Source organism: Humulus lupulus, chromosome 3, assembly GCF_963169125.1.
Source record: "Humulus lupulus chromosome 3, drHumLupu1.1, whole genome shotgun sequence".
NCBI lineage: Eukaryota > Viridiplantae > Streptophyta > Magnoliopsida > Rosales > Cannabaceae > Humulus > Humulus lupulus.
Window position 1 is genome coordinate 277,016,945 of NC_084795.1, and position 7,555 is coordinate 277,024,499.

At 30.4% G+C, this 7,555-nt stretch overlaps 1 long non-coding RNA gene across 2 annotated transcripts; it reads right to left on the reverse strand.

The window, feature by feature from the left end:
* Positions 1-2,091: 2,091 nt before the first annotated feature.
* LOC133821675 (uncharacterized) lies at positions 2,092-3,609 on the reverse strand. 2 transcript variants are annotated; one of them, XR_009887737.1, is made up of 3 exons: positions 3,527-3,609; positions 2,888-2,976; positions 2,092-2,322 (listed from the first exon to the last, which is right to left on the reverse strand). It is a non-coding gene; the product is annotated as an uncharacterized LOC133821675 (long non-coding RNA). The 2 variants fall into 2 exon arrangements; XR_009887736.1 differs by having other exon boundaries at positions 2,092-2,334.
* Positions 3,610-7,555: the final 3,946 nt, after the last annotated feature.

Here is a 7,555-nt window from a genome sequence, read left to right on the forward strand (position 1 = left end):
TGGTAGATTTCCTTTTTTTTTGCTAGAATAAACATCATAGGTATGCAAACACTAAGACTAAATCCCTCTTAAAGACTTCGATTGGCAGAGAGAATTAAAACTGGAAACAACATATTCCATCATAAAAAGATCTATTTAAACTATCGAGAATAGTCACATTCACACAAAACCAATATACATAAACTATGTTCCTCAAGCTATACAAAAGCTAAAAATATGCATCCTCATATCTGACGGCAACTATAAAAATATGGCAACTACTTAAATTTCCTATTACTAACAAACATATATGGGAAACTGTCATATAGAAAGAAAAAAAAAAACCTCTTTTAGGCTACTAAATAACTCTCTGTAGGTTGACCAAGTTTTAAATAATTAATTTAGAAAAGAAGAATGATGCTTATCATTCCTAAATAATTTTGAATGAAAATGAAAAAGGGAAAAACATGTGATAAATACTGAGATCAGAAGACAAATGAAAAAGGAATGAATAAAAGACATTTAGATTCCATTTTAACTTCAACATACCAACATGAATCAATGGATCATAAGTGTAATACTTAGAGCACAAAGAGGGGGTAACAGAAAAAAGCAAACCCGATTGAAACAAGATAACTTTGTTGACTCACCCCCCAATGTATTTCCTTCTGATTAATCTGACTGACTGCATCCTGGCTGCTGCCAGTCAATGTAACAGCCTCCGCATCATCAGAAATTGAGTTGGGCTGTCCAAGAGAAACTGCAAACCAGTACACATGCATACATTACACATCATATAAAAATAAAGGAAGCATTTTTACATAAGCGGTAAAAGAAGAAACATGTACCTTGAAAGTTGATATGCTCATTGATAATACCAAGTACAGTGGTAGATTGAGACTTATGCAGAAATTGCAGAAGAAGCTCATAAGAATACTGAGAAGACAACAAGTCATGAGTTTTTTTATACTGCTCCCTCACTGATTCAAGTATACGTATAAATAAGAATTCAGGCAAACAATGGAACCATGAAACACACAAATTTTACTAAAAGGAGCAAGAAAATTTATTGAGCTTGTGAAACAGAAGTACCAGAATAGAAGACAGACCCAGATTTATGCTAGTTTTTGTCTCCTTTCATTTATACTAGTTTTTTCAAACAACTTCGTTTTTGTCTCCTTTCATTTATACTAGTTTTTTCAAAGACAAAACAATATTTTTATGATTGAAACACACACAAAGTAATAAGAGAAGAGCAGCAAGAGCATATCCTCAAAAAAGGAACAAAAAGAAAATTAAAAAATATATATAAATGATCCTACCTACTGAAGTAAAGAAAGTAAACACATATATTTAAAACTATTTGAAGAACAAGACACAAAGGAAATGAAGAAACAATTACATCATGTACACACCTGTAGAAGTACAGTTTTAAACAAAGTTGCTTGCCATGTTGAAAATTATTTTCCAATTCAAATAGAAAGGAAAACACAGATTCAAGCTTCATAAAAACTCATACACAAATTCAAAACATACTGAGTTTATAAAGAGAGCCAATATAAATATTAAAACTTGGTAATTTTCAATACCGAACAGTGTCGAGAAGAGAGGAATGGGCATCTGAAATGAGGATTGAGTCAAAACAGAGGGGCTTTCCACCTCACGTGCCATCTATTACTCTCCAATCAAGCAAACCACTCATTCTGAAGAACAAAAAAACTCAATCTGAATACTTTTATTTTTTATGCTTATAGTGTCTCAAACCAAAGAATACAAAATGGATTATATTACTAAGCCAATGATACAGAAGAAGATAAACCAGAAAACAAAACTAGGCTGCATAGCACACCACTATCAGAAACAAAATTCCCAAAACTAGCAGCATGTATAGCATGTTGTAAACAGTAAACACAACTAGGATAAACAAACAAACTATATACAGAAACATAAAACACAAAAACTCTAAATCTAAAACCAATATAAAAAACAGAATACCCAAAGATGATGCCTAAGAATAATGGTACAAGTTTAATCATAAATGTGATAATAGACAAAGAACAGGGACTTTAATTTAAATTACAACATCACCAAAAGATGAAATAAGACTTAGCAGGCTCTCATTAAGATCTCTTTTGAATAATAAACAAACTATTATTTTGGCATAATGAAGATTGAAAAAGAAAACAGGGACATACGCATAACCAAGAGTGGCTCTACTTATGAGCCCAAGAAGCAAAGAACCTTGAAACAGCATGCTTGGAACCTGCACCAGGTCTCCCGTGGCATCAGGATTAGATGAAAGCAGCAGACCAACAACAAACATTGAAAAGGACAATGCAGCACCTGTAATGACACCTTAGAACAAATAATAAAACTTATCTCAAACTAACACTTAAACAATTAAACAAACTGTTATGAACAAAAACGAATTAAGAACAAGAAATTTTCAAACAGGATCTTCAACACGCAGCAAGAACCAACACTTTCACAACATTTTTGCTCTCAAAAGTTTCTCTCTTAACACATAAAAGCTCTTTGCTCTTTCTTGTATTCTTGCTCAGCTAAATGGAAAAAATTACTAGCAAACTAAAGCATGAAGAAAAAAATAACAACTTTTCCTCAAAATTGGGTTAAAAGATGAGCAATATTTGCTGACAAGCCAATATTGTAAAACATGAAAAATGATCACCAATCACATAAATTTGACTTTCTTATAACAACACATTTATAAAAACCTCATTTCTCTTACAGGTTATGTATGCAAGCCACCCTTTTGAAAAGATGGTAGAAGGCTAACTTGGACTAAAACAAGATACAAATGGCTTGAGAATGCCCAAAGAGGGTGATATGATATCTTTTATGAACACTAAATAGAAAGTAAGGAAAAAACACTGAGCAAGATACTTACCACTGAAACTGAAGTTACAAGGTCATACATCATTATCCCTGCATCTGCTAGAGCTACACTAGCGCATGAAATCACAACAGGCAAATCACCTACAAACAAAAAAAGGATAAAGCCAAAGAGCATGCTAATTACCTTGCTTTCTTGTATACTGAACATGAGCTAAATTCTGACACAGAAAGACCAAATTGCACAAGAACATAATAAATGAATCTTTACATTTCTTGCTCTTCTTATAGTACTGCAAGAACCCATTTTTTCTATGATTGCAAATAGACATTAAATTTTTTTGTTAATATATAATCTCATCTAAGCATTTATACTTATTCAAACAAAAAGTAAGATTCCTATATCCCAGACATCCTTCACATGCTGGCCAATTCCTATATCCCAGCTAACACTCAGCACAATGTGGCTCATCAAAACAATAACTTACAAGTGCAACAAAAAGAATCTTCGGTGCACAAGTAAAAATTCAAATCATGTATCAATAAGACATTATAAATAAACTATCACAGGTACTTAGTAATTGTACTTTATGAAAACTAAAATGTGAGAAAGGAGGCATCATACTGTGCCTAAGCATAACATGAGTTTGGAAACTCAAAACAATTATCAAACCCATAAATGTTGTAGAATAACCTCACTAAAGTCAAACCCGTCGAATAAACCACCGTCGCAAGCACCGTCGCACCCATGAGCGAGCCACGCCGTAGAACCACGAGTCAAGCCTCCGTGTCACACGACCCAAGTCGTGGGCCTCCACCACCTTGTTACACACCTGCAACAAACAGAGAGAAAGAAAGAAAGATTGAACACTAGAGTAGCTCAGAGAGAAAGATAGAGCGAGAGAGAGTTACCGTTGAAGAATGATGTCGTCGCACTGTCCCTCTCCAAAGCTAGTTTCCGAGAGAAGCCCCTGCACACTTCCATTCACCCGTCGACCATGTGAAAGAAATAGAGGGAGAAGAACAGAGAGAAAAGAGATCGAGAGAGAGTCGGAACGGTTAGGGCAGAGAGGTTCCATTTCAGAAAGAGAGCTTTTTGTTTTTCTTTTGTTTTCTGATTTTATATAATCAGATTGTGAATTAAAAGGAGGGGACGAAGTAAAGGCGCCATATTACTATTTTATTTGGCGCCTGAATTTCATTTGTTGTTTACTCCGTGTTTTCATTTACTTATTCAACAATAGCGTTTTAAAAATTATGTTATATTTTACCGTAATATTTACTCATATTTGTTGTAGTGATATCAAATATGCACAATTTTAAACTACATGATATCATATGAGCATTATTGAAAACAAATAGTACTAAAATGATACTTTGCAAAAACACAGGTACCAAATGGTTATCTACCCTTATTTGTAACTAATAATATTAAAGGAAATAAAGGTCCTCCAATCTTATATTTCTTTCTTACTTAGAGAATTGCTAAGGGATACTATTGGTGTCCAACATTATAAGGAGTTGACGTATCACTATAGTGTAATCTAATATCGGGTCCCAGATATTTTAATTTAATAAATATTATGGGAACAATCATAGAGTACCAAATAGCAATACTATTTACAAAATGTTTTTAAACTTGAATCTTAGAAATTGATTATACTATATTAAGATCACATTTGGATATTGGGATAGGATTGAATTACAAATTGTTCATTTGCCAATACTAAAATTAAAAAATAATAAGATGGACAAAATGTACCAATCCAATCCCAAAATCTAAATGAGATAAAAAAAATCAGAAAAAAATACTAAATACTCAACATAAAGCATAAAAAACAATGAAAGAAAAGATAGAAAAAAACACAGTAATAAAAAACATGCATAAAACCTAAAAACACAGCCACAAAAACACAAAAGGCAGAAACCCCTAATAAGAAGCCTAGATTAGGGTAGTGCAAAAAATTTGCAACTTGCCGAATCCTTATAACCCACTCAAACTAATCTGAAAAAACCAATAAAAATGCGGCTTGAAAAACCCGACCTTCATTTCAAATCGCCCAATTATTATATTAAACGGGTTGAAATTTTTGGCAATCCCTTAATATAACCCGACCCGCCCAATTAAGAATTTGCCTACTTTTTTTAATTTTATATTTATTTAATTATTAATTATACATGTATAAAATTAAATTCAAATTATTATTTTTTTTATAAAATATCATATATTTTAAAGTAATAATTAGTTTAGTTACAAATACAAACTAACAATAGAGAAAATAATAAAAAAAATAGAAAAAAATAATTTTTTTAGAAAAAAAATTTCGGTCAATATAAGTTGAACTCCAATTTTGAAAAGTATTAACTTAATTATAAATTTGAGTTTGTCAAAAATCTACCCAACCTGCCAAAAACGACCAATAAACACCCCTAACCTATATAAGAAATGAATTATTCCATTACTTATTTTAGAGCACTAGCATCCCCACGGCCACGGCCACGGCTAATCTAAATCTAATCTTGTGAAATTCCCATATATATATAGATGAATACAGCTCACCTAATTACGAACGAAACAACACGATTTTCCCTTCAATATATATATATATATATATTCACTTGGGATTTGTTTTCTTTGCCAACTCCAGCTATATATTCTATTGCTAAATCACTTTGGAATAGATGACACCAGTCAACCCTTTTGAGAGAGCCCACCAATTTCCAGGGCCAAAGATTCATCAGCAAATGCAGAATATGTCGATGCATATGTCTCTTTAATGAACTTTTTCTTTTTCTTTTTCTTTTTCTTTTTACTGTTTTTGTTTGTGTATATGAGAGTTGTAGTTGGCAACCACAGCAGCATTATTTGGGATAGCGACATCTGTTTTAACCATTATTTTGGCAGTGGTTTTCCAGGTGTCCCTTGCTATATATATTCTTCGTGCTGTGATGAATTGATGATTACAACACCCAACTCGACACGATGCTCCATGCTCGATGCTCCATCAAGTCAACTATATATGGATAATTGTAACGATTAGATCACACAAAACACACAAGGATTCATATTGGTTCGGTCAATATAACCTGCGTACAGTTTCAGCTCCTCCACGAACTCAATCCACTATAATTAAAAACATGAGTCTTAACGAGTGAAAACCGTTAACCCAATCATGAGTTGGAACTTAGAAGATAACTAAAGTAAAGATATGATTCGTAAGAATATGTATAATGGAATCGCTACCAAGAGCCGAGGCTTTAACTTCGGCTTTTAAGTCTATTAGACTTCGGTCCCATACGAAGTTAAAAGTCACAAAAAAACAAAAAGTTTAAAGCAACCTTTAATTTTGGTTATTTGAAAATGGATTTATACATTTTTGGACCCTGTGTTTTTTTGGACCCTGTGTTTTGAAAAATTACTTTTTGGATCCTATGTTTTGTAAAATGATTAAAATAGAATCCTAAACTCAATTTTGATGAAGAAAAAAGTGAATATAACAACACAGTTTTCAAGCATAATGATTTTATTTTTGTTCTGAATTGTTAGTTTGGTAAATTATTTATGATTTTAGTTGAGAAAACATTGACCAAAATCGGGTTTAGGATTCTATTTTAATCATTGTACAAAACATAGGGTCCAAAAAATAATTTGTCAAAACACAGGGTCCAAACAGGTAATGAGAAAAAACACAGAGTCCAAAAAGGTATAAACCCTTTGAAAAAGAAAGAAGTTAAATATCAGTTTTTTCTAAATAACCGAAGTTAAAGTCCACTTGTAAAATCTGAATTTTTTTATTATTTATCCAAATTTCAAAATTTTATTATATATAATTCTATTTAATTTTATATTATATAAATTATTTTCATTTAATATATATCAAAACTATATAAAATTTACAAACCTTATAAAATTAAATATTTTATATATTCATGCAAATTTTCTACTTTAAAGTTTTCATATATACACAAAGCTAAGAAAAGTAGTTATAAAATTAAATTTACATATAAATAAAATAGGTCTAATAATAAATATAATTACTTTATAATTTATATTAAACAAAATAAGTTATAAAAAAATAAACATGTTTTATCTATGAGGGCTCCATTGACAAAAAAATAATATTATATATAAAAAACATACTTAATTAATAAATCTTAAAAAAAAATTGGACGGAGTTTATATTTATACAACATATCCCAATTTCAAAAATAACCTACAAATTCAACAAAAATCAAACCTAATTTATACTAAATGATTTTAACTCAAATTCTATAAGTAAATGTTGCAATATTAATAAATAAAAATAACAAATTCACTCACCTCTAATTTATAATCTTCAAGATAGTCACCACAAATTGAAAAGCAAAATACCACCAAAAGAACAACCCTCCTCAAAATTTAAAAAAAAAACAATCAAACTTAGTAACATATATAATTATTATAAATTTTAATTACATATAATTTTTAGTGTATACACAACAAAGTTTCTATAGCAAAGTAAGCATCAAATTTAAACCACAAGAAATTTTACCAATGTTTACATATATAATTTAATTAACCAGCAAAAATCAACTTGTGACAATGGCAAACACACATGATTTAAGACAAAACTTATTATAAATATTAGTATTTTATAGAATAATATAATGAATAAAGAAATGAGAAAATTATAAATAAATTCATTATAATATATAAAATAAAAAAACTCAAACATTTTTTAAT